Here is a 13,696-nt window from a genome sequence, read left to right on the forward strand (position 1 = left end):
GAAAATATGGGTTCTTTGAAGCCTCTAACTATTAAATCGAAAACAAAAACCCAAAACATGTGCACGTGTGAATCGGCCTGAAAAAAATCACTCGATGTTCGTACAAAATCGAGCCAATCGTAAAAAACAGCACTTTTTTGATTTTTGTTTTAAATTTAAAAAATACCTAGAGGCGTAAAAAATATAGGTTAATTGGGAATGTTGACCTTAAATAAGCCAAAGAATCGATTAAACGAATAAAAATTTTTGACGGGAAAGGTCAATTTTTCGTGATGAGCAGTTCCGTTTTTGTCATTATCATTTAAACACTTTTCATCTTGCTAAGTTATAGGCCTTGACCAGGTTAGACGGTTTTTCTGCGCTTGTCATTTTTTTTTCTCTACACGCAAAAAAATGTTGCGGTCGAAACTAGCAACCCTATAACCAGAGACCGGCGGAGTGAAAAACTGACGAAATGGCAACGTATGAAAATGCATGAAATCGTTTAAATTATACTAGCAGCACTTGAACTTTTTGCTTGCTTAAAAAGTAAACAAGTCGAATTGGAACCACTTCTGACGGTTCGATTGGAAACAAGATGGCGTCTTCGCCGATCTCTTATTCTAGTATTTCTAGTCGAAACTACCATTCCAAGGGTTAATTTAAGAATACGCACCGACGATTTTCAGCAGACAATAAACCCGTTTGATTTTACCATGCGCGCAATAAAAATCAACTGTGGTCCTGGTGGAATGTTGTTGCATGAACTGAATCAGTGGTGAATTTGGCCGAATGCGTGGTTAACTTAACTGAAAATTTGTGGTTGTTTTAAAAACATGGCGTAGTCTACAAAATAGTAACCGTTACCATGGAATTTTTCTCAGTGTACGCAATGTACTCAGTCTACACTGAGAGCCCTTCCAGAGGGTTTGGCTATATCACCGAGTGGTGCATGCCACTACAAATAGCAGGACTTCAAAAGCTCCTACCACATCCACACAGTAGTGTTTTAAGTTTTACAGTTAAGTTTTTTTTTATAAAAAGTTATTCATCCTCTCGTTTTTACATTTTTACATTACTACATTTTTGATATCATAGCTTACTTATCAAATCTGTTTGTTTTAGAAATCTAATAAGTTTATCTTCCTCACATTTTTCAAAACTAAGGATCTCACAAGGATTATCCTTAAGATTTATCTCTTTTCGCTTTTCTTCGTATTTCCTACAATCTACAAGTATGTGTTGTACTGATAATTGAATATTACATGTTTCACAGATATTTGAGTCCTTATTAAAAAGATGTTTGTGTGTTATATTCGTGTGTCCTACCCTTAGTCTACTTAAAGCTCTCTGCTCAAGTGATGTGGGCGATCTGACCTGAGATGACCTCAGGATCTGACCATGGAAGTGTAGAAGCTTTTATGGTTCGGAGGAAACTTGAGTTTTGGTGCCACTCATTTTCCCATTGAAGTCGAAGAACATCTTTACAGAATCGCCGGGCATCGTCTCCTGGTATTGGGACATCCATTATTTCTGCATTAGTTCCTTGCTTAGCTAAAGTGTCTGCCTTTACATTCCCCGCTATACCCACATGGCCGGGTATCCAACAAAGCACAACACGTGTTGTTTCTAGTTTGGACTGCAATCGTTGGATCCAAGGATGTGTAGACTGACCATTTTTCAAAGCCTCTAATACACTGGCTGAATCCGAAAAAATACCGTATGCTCATTATCATCTATGATGTTTTCGACAGCATAAAGAACTGCCATTGTTTCGGCCGAAAAAAATGAACATTCTTTAGGTAACCCAATAGAAACATTATTTGATTCGGAGGCAATGCCAAAACCGACATTGCCTGAGTTGACAGAACCGTCCGTGAATATTTTCTTCTTATAATGCTTGTATCTGTTGTGCGTCAGGTGCAGGTAAATTTGTTTTTGCTTTGTTGGCCGGTTGTCCTACCCTGTACTCGTTTTTACCGACCAGTCGATACTTGGTTTCTTAGTATTCCAGGATCTTCCTCTTGCACTAACTGAGCGTTCGATTTTTGGGAAACGTTTACCTGTAAGGTTTTCGTAATCCAATATTGTCCTATACACCGAGGGATAATTAGCTGTGTCGCTTACTTCCTCTTGTTGCGCTGTTATTCGTCAGTCACCGAGAAGATGCTCCCTTTCTATTAAACGAATGGATTTGAATACTGATTTTTGGACAACCAAATAGTTAAAAGGTAATTGTCCTGATTCTGCCATTATCGATTCGACGGGACTTGATCGATGGACTCCACTTGCTTCTCGTATTCCTGCATTATATATAGGTTGTAGCATTTTCATATTTGTGGTGCTGCCGCTATTCACAAAACTGATTCCAAACAATAGCTTTGGTACCAAAACTCCACTAGCTATTTGAAGTAGTGTTCTTCTTGCTCCTCCCCCAATCCGGTTTCCAACTGCCTTGAGGAAATTTAAAGTTAATTTTAATTAAAATTGAAATTTGTCTGATATTTGCTGCGTACTTCTCCTGCTATTTGAGATTCAGACGTCGATCGACAGTAACTCCGAGAATTCGTGCGTGCTGGACTTCCGGATAGGCCTCTGTTCCATAACTAAGACGGGAGTTCTGGGTGTTTACGTTTCTTACAAAGGTGCATGAAGTTAGTTTTTCCGTTGAAATACTCAGACCGATACGTTCACTCCATTTCAAGTAACTTTGCAGCTTTTTGAAGATTTCTTCTAACAGTTTTAGGTTTGAGCCGGACACCACTACGATGACATCGTCGGCGTACACAAAAATTTCCACCCTTGAAGTACGTATTCGAAGATTGACTCCATTAACACAAGAAAAGGGTTACGGATAGAATGGATCCCTGCGGAACTCCTTTCTGTTGTACACGTTTTGATGAAAGCTTGTCGCCTACTGCTACCCGGAAGCAACGATCAGTCAGGAAGTTCTGAACAAATTTCAACATTCTTCCTTGAAACCCCCAAGACTTTAAAATTGCTAAAATTTTGATTTTGTCGGCGGTATCATACGCTTTAGCGATATCTATCATTAAAATTTCACAATGAGCATTGTTGTCCAGCGGTTTCCTTAACGACTTTTCAAGAGCGGCTAAGTATAAATCAACGCCACGGCCTTTACGAAAGGCAAATTGATTATTATTCAATAGTTGTTGTTGTTCTAGCTTTTCCATGAGCCGTCTGTTTACCATGCGTTCAACTGTTTTACCTAGGCAGCTTAGTAAGGTTATAGGTCGTTGATTGCCAAGAATTTTGTAATCCTTACTAGGTTTAGGAATAGGTATTATAATACCTTCTTTCCAGTTTGATGGTATGTTACCGGTTCTCCAGATGTCGTTAATTGTGTCGAGTAGTTGAATTTTAACTCTAATGGGGAGGCGACATAACATGGGGTAGCTGATATCGTCGATCCCCACCGACTTACTTCCAGCTTTATCCAGCGCCCACAGCAGCTCATCAATCGTGAAATCTTTGTTCAGATCGTTGTCTACCGGTGATTCTTCAAACATATGTGTTTGCAATTCTTCATCTTGCTCAGGGCCTTCTGAAACCTGTTGAAAGTAATCGGCCAGGTGTTCAGCGATACATTCGGCTTCGGTTTCGATTCTATCGTCAATTTTCAGTATAGGATGTTGTTTCCGCCGTTTACCGCAATTGAAACGCTGCCACATTTCGGTACTGGATGTGTGTGGGTTGAAACTTGCAGCAAAATCGTTCCAACATGTTCGTTTTGCTTGTTCAACCACCTTTCTGGATACGTTGCGGGCCACTTTAAAATCTGTTAAAGCTGATTCCCTAAGTGGGTCTTCTTTTTCCATGCGCCTCAATTTGCGTAGTTTCTTCCTTCGATCCCTAATCGCCGCTTTAACTTCGTTATTCCACCATGGAGTTGATTTTCTTCCTACTTTACCGGATGATCTGGGTATGCTGATCTCCGCTGCTTCGATTAATTTTTGGGTGAATTCTTCTACTGTTAGCGTCCTGTCTCTCGGTATACTCTCTAGGATTGCATCCTCGAACTCGCTCCAGTTAGCGTTTTCGTGTAACCACTTTATTCGTCGGCGTATTAGTGATGTCATCAGGCCAGTTCTCAACAGTACAGGGTAATGATCGCTCGTTCTGGTGTCGTCGTCTACTTTCCATTGATATTTACCAGCAATTTCTGGTGATGCGATGGACAGATCTAGTGCCGATGTTGTTCCGGTACGAGGGTCTAATCTGGTGTGTTCCCCTGTATTTAATAGCACAAGTTCGTTGTTCGTTATGAATTCCTCTAAAATAGCTCCGTTTGAGTCTCGTTTAGCGCTCCCCCACATTGGACTGTGACAGTTGAAGTCTCCTGCTAATACGAATGGAGTTGGAAGCTCACTCAGCAATTTCCCTAGTTCTTCTCTCAAGGTTTGAGGTGGCGTATGACACGGAATGTACACGCTAGCGTAGGTGGCTGAAATATGGTATACGACTTGTGCGGCTACTATTTGCAGTGGTGTTTTCAGCTGGAGAAATTTGTACGATGAACTTTTATGAACAGCGAGACCGACTCCGTTTTGCGATGCTGATCGTGGTCCCGGACGAATGGACCATTCGTACTCTTCACGGCAAAATTTCTGAAGATATGATTTGTTCAATAAGCGCGTTTCCTGCAGTGCTATGACCGTTGGCTGGTATTCATTTGTGATAAGTTGGAGTTCAGGGTATCGCTCTCGCACTCCATTCACGTTCCATTGTAAGACAACGGTTCTGCCATTCTCGATATGATGATGTTGATTTGATAAAAGATCATTTTCGCAGCCGTCTCGTCTCGATGAATTGTTTGTGATTATATGTGCAAGTTGTTGTGCATCAGGTGGCTGTTGTATATTATTGGATGTAAGAGTACTTGCCTGTGTGGTGGAGAGGGCCTGTCGCCGACTGCCGCCGGAGGAATAACAGGCGAACCTGGATCACCTCCGGTCAGGGTCGGCTCCGAGCAAGGCTTGGTTTGTTTCTTTACTGCACGATTGTAATGTCTGGATGCTTTCGGGAATTCGCAGGCCGCACTGGAGGATTCACCGTCAACGGGTTGGGGTATGACGTCCCGGATAGTTCGTCCACCCAGCTGCGCTCCCTTATTAGAGAGTGAGGTGGGTACTGCACATTCCCCGCCCTCAAGCCTACTGTAGTCATAGTCGGGAATGATGTCGATGTTGGTGAATTTATCGTCATTTTCGGATGTTTTGTAGAGACTTCGATCGATGTTAGGTTTGTTTTCCAGGATTATTGGATTTTGTGATGGTACTGCTTGAACCGATTTCTTCGCTGTCAGATATGTACATCCGTGTGCTTTGAATGTCCGCTGGAACTCTCGGGTTGCGTTTCTGGATATTGGTTCGTTTTGGAGGAGGACTTATATCACCCATGGACATTTGGTTCGTTCGCAGATTTTCAGATGCATGCTGATTTCCTTGCGTCTTACGATCTCGGCGCTTTGGATTAGATGGGTACTTTTCTGCCTCCTGGTCACTATCGGTTTTCTCGGTATGTTTCTGTTGGATAATCTGTTGTATTTCTTGTTGATTTCGTATTTTTTCGGTAAGCTTAATTATGTAGGCTTTCATGTTATCCATCTTCTTTACTAAATTGTCGATTTCAACTGATTTTGCTTTGACGTTCTCTGACAAATCTGCTATTTGTTCTTCCTTCTTTTTATTCACTTCCATCAATGCGTTGTATCGTGCACTATCTAGTCTTGGCTGAGCTGTAGCCTCTGCATAGCTGTCGCCACTTTGGATCCTTCTGCGCGCGTCTGGATAGGTCAAATTATGGTCGATTTTAACCTTCACCACTTTCTTTTCCGTTTTGTATACAGCACAGCTTCTGGAAGTGGGTCGATGATGCTCTTTACAGTTAATACAGCGTGCCGGTTCGTCACATTCCTCTACTGCATGTTCTCCTGAGCAATTGTAGCATCGCTTTGGTCCTGGGCATCGTGCACTCAAGTGACCGAACTGATAGCAACCATAGCACTGTAGCGGATTCGGGTAGAATGGTCTTGTTGGCACACGTAGTAATCCCACCTTTACGTACCTTGGGTATGTAGTTCCGTTAAACGTTATAATTATCGCTGGCGTGTTAACTTTCTGTTTGTTCTCTATTCGCATTATCCGTTGGACACGAATTACTCCTTGAGACTGCAGGGCTAGTTGGATGTCATTTTCTTCCATGGCTAACAAGTCAAATGTTGAGATGACACACTTAGTTAAATTTAACTTTGGGTGCAATTTGATGGAAACTGGTGTGCCATCAATGAGCTCGGTGAGTTGGGTCAATTTTTCGGCATGGACAGGATTACGTACTTGAATAGTGTAACATGATCCCTTTGCTTCGCTGCGTGCTGATTCTACTGTACCTTGGATCGCAGATTCTACACTTTCCCCGATGATAAATGGGTTTTCGGGAAGACGGGAATTCCTGTAGCAGTCATTTGTAGAATGATCAGTTTACCGAAATCGTTACCTGGATCTAGATACGGCGGGTAACGTGGTCCCGTAGAACCTCCGGACATGCCTCCGGAGGCAGCCATGGTTAGTGTTTTGTCCCAGTACTCTATGGGTGGGTCATACCGTGGCGCCGGAACCAAGACAATAGTTTTGCAGGACAACAGTCACCTGTAGCCTACCCCAGTTGTTTCTTTGTTTTAGTCTATGTTTTACTCGATTCGTGTCCACTGTGTATGGCTTTCCAAGATGTGAGTCGATATTGTTGTTATAATATGCTTTGCGTTTGTCACCTCGACTATCGCGAACGAAATTGTCGAGAAAAAAGGCGATCTACCCGAACTACTGGTAAGTCTACAACCGATACTTGATAATTAGTCGCCAGTCTAACTGGAGATGTATGATTGATTCTTTTCACAGTCCTTTAAGTCCGGTGAAAATGAGTGTTTGAGGTGATGTTCTTTTTGTAGTCGTGCGGCAACGCCTGCGCTGTTCATCTCAACAAACACACAGTCATTGAGGTTGTGCAGTTGGATGCTTTTCACATCAGCCATGTTAAGCTTGAGAGATTCCTCAAGAAACTGCTTTACCTGGAGCCAAAGGAGGGCGTCGTCTCGGGAGGACACTGAAATCTACGACAATGGTGTTCTTCCTGTGCGACATATTACGCTGAATGACACTTTATTTTCGTCACTAGGTACACGAAATTTTGTTGATTATTTACGTCAACTGTGCGGGAAACGTCTGTCACGCGCGAAAGACAATTGTCGACTGTTTACTAAAAATGAACACTTGAATGAACTCGATGAATGAAAAAGTATTCATTTTTAGTAAACAGCGCACCGCTCAAACGTCAATGATGAACTCAGTGCATTGGACCATACGGATATGAACGACCTTTTGCCAGTTGATGATCAATTCGCGTTGATGGAAACCATTTGCTGTTGCTGTTTACGTATGGCTTTTGATCGTGCCTTTGGGAGGTTTTTTGAGTGAATTTGTGGTGCAGTTTTTTGGACCGAAGCGGCTTAATTCGCGAATACGAAGCCGAATCATTTCGGCGGATAAACATCGATCGCCGCCTGCCTGCTCGTCGTTTTGTTTCGAAAGGACACGGCATTTAACAGAACCGTACAAAACGAAGAAAAGATAGAGCAGATGAGTGCATGCCTAAGAAATCCGTTGCAGACTTTTTCGGTTTATTTTACTTTGTGGAAAATTCCTGGTTTGATAGGCCATTTTTTCAGAATGTTGCATCTAAGAATTAAAAATAATGTTCGATTAACATTGAGTGTTACAGTAAATAGGCATTTTACCCAAAAAAGGGAAGCGATGATTACGTGTTATTGTTTAGATCTAAAAAAACTGTTTAAGTTTGTTAAGGTTTGAATTGTAAAAATGTTCTGTATATTTTGATTATGAAATTTCGATTTTGTAAATTCGGAAATAATGATTTGCTTTCTGAAAATTATAAGTAGCAAATATGAATGAATATTAAGGTATTTATGAAACTGTTGTAGAATGTTCACTAGGCGTGAAGGAGTTGTAGTATCATGCACCACTCGGTGCATCTGGAAGGGCTCTCAGTGTTTTTATTTTCTTCCTGAGCAATGGGAAGCAAGGGGAATCTGCTCAACAGACATTCTGGGTTGTCCAGGAAGTGCGGGGTTAGGGGCCACCTTCAACAACAAACGAGGGAGGCAGGACTGCATCCCCGACCCGCTAAACCGTTTCCATTGCCGCCAAACCCATCGTCCCTTCGGTACAATCAGAAAGTAATGCTTCAAAGTGCAAAACGCACCCTCGGGGTTAGCTGCGTGTCTTTGCAGCATCGAACAACACCATGGTATCGTGCCAGCGCATTGCCGGCTTTCAGGTGGCCTTACCACGCCCTATGTCCTCGGAAGGTAAGAAGGGTCGACTTCGCGCCTGCTTCCCTCTGCACGACTGGTATCAAGAATGATGATGCCGCGTGCGCCCCAAATTGACCTCTCTGCGATAGGGCCTATTCGCCAGCACACAGAGGGACTTGCTGACGCGGTGCCTACGCCTGCCCCAGCCTTGACGAGGACCCCTTTCCGTCCTCGGGCTCGGAACCCGCCCGGTTGACCGACGCCGCGAAAGCGACGATACCATGTTGTTCTTCACGCGGCCACTTGTTCGATAAAAGGATAGAGTTCGACCACTGGGCACCGGTATGACCCTTGAAGCCGACTCCGAACCCTTGGACCACCTTTTTTTTCGCCTGAACTAGCCATTCCTCGGGTCCACTCGCCACCTTCTGTGTAGCTCCGAGACGATTTGGACGATAGCCAATAAAACGGCGTTCCAGCCAACTTCATCTTTACACATCCTCCGGACTAGGTTGTCCGGGGTAGTGTCCAGACCACATGTGGCAAGCAAGCTTCCGAGAATCTTGTACAGGTACTCGGGAATTCCAAGACGCAGGAGCGCATCTATTGAACGCACTATTGAAAGCATTCCTCACGTCGAGAGTCAGTACTGCACAACAGCGAACTCCCCTCCTCTTACGCTGGATAGCTATCTCCGCGGATTTGGTAACCGACAAGATAGCGTCTACGGTCGACTTACCCTTTCGGAATCCAAACTGGTTACTCGATAGACCATCCGCACCCTCCGTGCGTATCAACAACCTGTTGAGGATGATCTTCTCGAGCACCTTACCCGCCGTATCAAGCAGGCATATTGGTCTATATGCCGACGGATCCCCGGTGGTTTTCCCGCCTTTGGCAATAGGACCAAGCTCTGCCTTTTCCATGCTTCAGGGAAGACTCCCTTGTCCAGGCATCTCTGCATGACAGATCTGAACATCTCGGGGGCCTCAGCAATGGCCGCTTTGATGGCCAGGTTCGGAATACCATCCGGTCCTGGCGCCTTATCTACACTAAGGGACTGTGCAATGGCGGGTACCCGGTAAGGATCTGCTATGATGGCGATATCCGTCCCCCATTCAGCAACTGTCTGACACAGCAGTTGCTGGGCTGTATCACAGTGGTTCAGGTTTAGCTGCGTTACCTGTACTGTGATTTTGCAGCACGCTTAAACGCCGGGCACTTCGAATTACCCATGGGGTGCTTGCTGTTCGCAGCTTTGCTGGAACAGATCAAACAGTTGGGAGGGTTCGTGCAGCATTGTGCCTTATGTCCCTTCAATCCACAGCGTCGACAGAGCTTGCTTCTGTCAGGGCCTTTGCAATACCATTGCTTGTGCCCTGGTGAAGCAAATTTCGGGTTGCTCATATTTGCCCACAGGAAATACCGACCACCCCACCTTGACGCTCCCTAACTTGAATACCTTGGAGGCGTCCGCTGCAGATAGCCGAATCAATGCTATCTGTGTCCCTGCCGGACCTTTCCGTAGCCGAACGCCCTCACCTTGACCGTCTCGCCAAGGACTTCCTCCGCCAGCTTCTTGTAGGCGGTGCCTTTTTGCGAGACGCCCCGCTTTAGCTCGAGGATCATCTCGCCCATCTGGGTACGTCTTATTCGACGTACGTCGGCGCCGAGTTCACCGAGCTTGTCGTCACTCCTCATCGCCTTCAAGACGTCCGAGTACTTAGCCTCGTCCGTTTTGATGACTAGGGCATCGCCCCTGGAGCGATTGGCGCCTACCCTAGACTTGTTCCTACCCTCATTCGCCTGGGCCTTCTTTTCGGCCATTGACGTCTTCGGTTTCCTCTTGTTCTTGACCAGGGTCCAGGAGGCGTCATCCCTCTCTATTTCCCTGGTCTGGGGTGGCTGAGAGCTCTCAGCCTGCAGTAACCCCTTACCACCGTCTTTCCTGGGTGGACGGACCTTTCCAGGTCCTTCCTCCCCCGGTTTTGGAGGTACCTGGCCGGTTCAGCTTCCCAGCCCCACTACCCTTGTTCGGGGTAGTAACCCTCCGCGTTTTGGAGCGGCCCCAGGGAGCTCATCCCCTGGAGACTGTCTCCCCCGTTTTTGTGTCTGCTCCGTTGGAGCAGAGTTATACCGAGTATACGCTAGATGCGACTCATGTAAAATCAACGGAATTATTTATGATGAATTTTTAGATTGTTCAGATGTTATCAATCAAGGCTCAGGCGGATAAGATATTAGACTGCACTCGTTTGTCAAAATTTAAATACTCTGACAAAGAAACTAAATATGAGCACTCTAACAACAAAGTAACATTTGCTGGATCTATTCTTCCCAATTTTGTTCTTATTGATAATGTTATTTTTAACGTTAGACTTTATTTCCCAAAACTTATGCATTGTAATCGTTGTCTTCTTTTTGGGCATACATCACATTTTTGCTCCAACAAACCGAAATGTTCTAAATGTGTCATAATTCGTCTGATTGCGAGAAACAATCTGATATATGCATTTATTGTAAAAAAATCATCATTCATTCAAAGATTGTTCATTTTTTATTTCCAACCAACAAAAATTCAATCAACAATTAAAAAATTAAAATCGATTGTCCTATTCAGAACTGAGAATTTTATCTCTTTGAATACATTTGAGCCACTATTAAAAGATGAGAATGTAAATGAAATCAATGATAATTTTGTTTATAAACCTCCTAGCAAAAGAAAAAGAAACCATAGTTCACCCAAAAGACAAGATTACAGTTGCGATCCTCAACCCTCAACATCTTATGATAATAATTTCCCTCATCTTGTTCCTCCTTCTAATTCTATTCCTATTTCTCCTTCTAATTCTATTCATAATTCTTTTAAAAATAATTACGATCAAACTAATACTAAAACTAATCTTCACAGTAATGAATGTATCGATAACTCTGTTTTGAGTATTTTGGAGGATTTAATAGAGCTTTTAGGACTTCTTGGAAAAATATCATTAAGAAATGTCTTCCTTTATTGGCTTCTATTCTTGAAAAAAAAAATCATTTTGGCCCCTCATTAGTTCTTTTTTTTTCATCTTAATGGCTACTAACAATAATAAATTAAACATTTTACAATGCAATTGTCATAGTATTATTCATGAAAAACGATAGATTAAAAGCTTTAATACATAATAATAACATAAATATAATTTGTATTAATGAAACATGGCTAGTTCAGGAGAAATCTTTTTGTATTCCTTCATTCAATATTATTCGAAAAGATCGTGATGTTCCATATGGAGGAGTTTTATTTGGCATTCGTAATAATATTGAATTTAAATATTTAGATATTTCATTAAATTCACAAATTGAATACATTGCAATTTCAATTAATCATTATGGTTTGACGTTTTCAATTATTTGTTTGTATATTCCTCCTAGAGCAAACTTTTCTATTTCTCATTTAAAAACTTTATTAGCTGAAATTCCTCCTCCTTTTTATATACTTGGTGATTTTTATGCTCACAATCCTGCTTGGGGTAGTGACAAAACTGATGGTAGAGGTTCATTGATTATGGATTTAATCGATGAACTAAATTTGAATTGCTGTTCCTCCTGATCGTCATTCATGTATAGATCTATCGCTTTGTTCTACTTCATTATCCTCTTTTTGGAAAATCATTGATGACCCAAATGGTAGTGATCATTTACCAATAATAATATCAATTTTCAATCAAACTCATAAAGCGGTATCTGAAGATGACTACCTTTGCAACGGCACCACAAGACTATTGTTCCTGATTTAACTGTAAATGTTGATTGGAATAAATTTTCTGATTTAATATCTCATTCATTAACTAACTTTGACAATTCAATTTCACCCCTTCAAAATTATAATATGTTTTTGAAAAAATTGATCCAATGTTTTCAAAAGAGTCAAACTAAGTTTTGGTGGGATGACGATTGCTCCGTCGCTCTGAAAAATAAGTCGATTGCTTTTAAACAATTTCGTCAACTAGGATCTAGAGAACACTATTTCAGGGCTGGTAGCGATCGAAGCCACTCAAAATAGTGACTTTAGTGACCAAAGCTGACGAAAAAAGGGACCAAATACCAAATAGTAACTTCCAATTTCAGTTGCAAGCTCGATGAGACGAAATCAAGCGTTTTTGGGTCGAAGGAGAATAATTTTTCCGTATTTTGTGGCGGAAAACATCTTTAACTCACCACTATTTTCTCTTACAACAAACTCAGAATAGAAAACTAACGCTAACTTTTATCTACTCAGTGATACTAAGTAAAATTGTATTGCCCTCTCTTTTAACCCCACGGAAATTTTACTCAATATCAGTCTAAAGCAGGACTACTCAAATCTATGAGTAGTCTTGCAAGCAAATCATTTTTTAAGCCACTGGAAGTGAACGAAATATAGTTATCACTCATGACACCTATTTTTCTTTCAAAATCTGCGTGAATGAGCACTCTTTTCTCTTGAAAATGAGTAAAAATTACGATCATTGGATTAACTGAACACCTACTATAGAAAGATGCAGAGAATTCTAAGATTTGTCACTGGTGCCACGGAAGTTTTTGGAATTTTTAGTGCGACATGAATAACAGTATACGGAGCGTTTTGGTAGAAAACGAAACAAAAATTATGAAGATTTATTTACAACGAGCCTGGGATTAAACACCCGACCTCCAGCTTGTAATGAGGACCATGCTCTCTGAACTTTTAATTATTTTTCCTACAAAAAACGCAGACTTTCCGACTTGCTGTGCGTATTCATGAACGATTTTTGCTATGGAATTCGACAGAGCATGAAATCTTCAAAACTGGGGAGATTTGATCTCCTTTCTATGATATATACCAGGGAATCAATATACGGGCAACGCCTAACAATATACTCTTTGTCATCAACTGTGTTTGTTACTGACAAACGCACCTAGCGACAAACTTTTATCCGAACCCGAATACAATATGACAAGAATCATTTGCCTTGCATGCTCTTATTTTTCCGAGAATACGATGCTAATTTTGTAATCATTGTTCGATTCTCGAATATTTCCATAAAAGCAGAAACTATGAAAGCATAAAACCGAAATTTGCTCAAAAAATATTGCAAAATAACGGGTTGAAAAGTTAGCAACAAAATTGTCTTCTTTTTTGTTGCTGACAAATTTTTTCGGATCTTTGTCATTATTATCTCTGACAAAAACAAAGCTTTGTCGTTGGTTCGCTTTTGTCGCTTGTTTCGCACGCGCATTCCAGAAAAATTGATTCCCTGATATATACTCAATAAATATTTTTAATGAGCAAACACTTCATTACATCTGTCTAATTACAAAAAATTGAGAATTTTTGAGACAATTTTTTATATGGATGGCTGA

At 41.7% G+C, this 13,696-nt stretch overlaps 1 protein-coding gene across 1 annotated transcript in view; it reads right to left on the reverse strand.

Annotated features, from left to right (window-relative positions):
* LOC134211773 (transmembrane protein 208) overlaps positions 1-13,696 on the reverse strand; it is a 75,731-nt gene that overhangs the window by 5,260 nt on the left and 56,775 nt on the right. The window lies entirely within an intron of this gene.

The sequence above is a fragment of the Armigeres subalbatus genome, chromosome 2, assembly GCF_024139115.2.
Source record: "Armigeres subalbatus isolate Guangzhou_Male chromosome 2, GZ_Asu_2, whole genome shotgun sequence".
In the NCBI taxonomy this organism is placed as follows: domain Eukaryota; kingdom Metazoa; phylum Arthropoda; class Insecta; order Diptera; family Culicidae; genus Armigeres; species Armigeres subalbatus.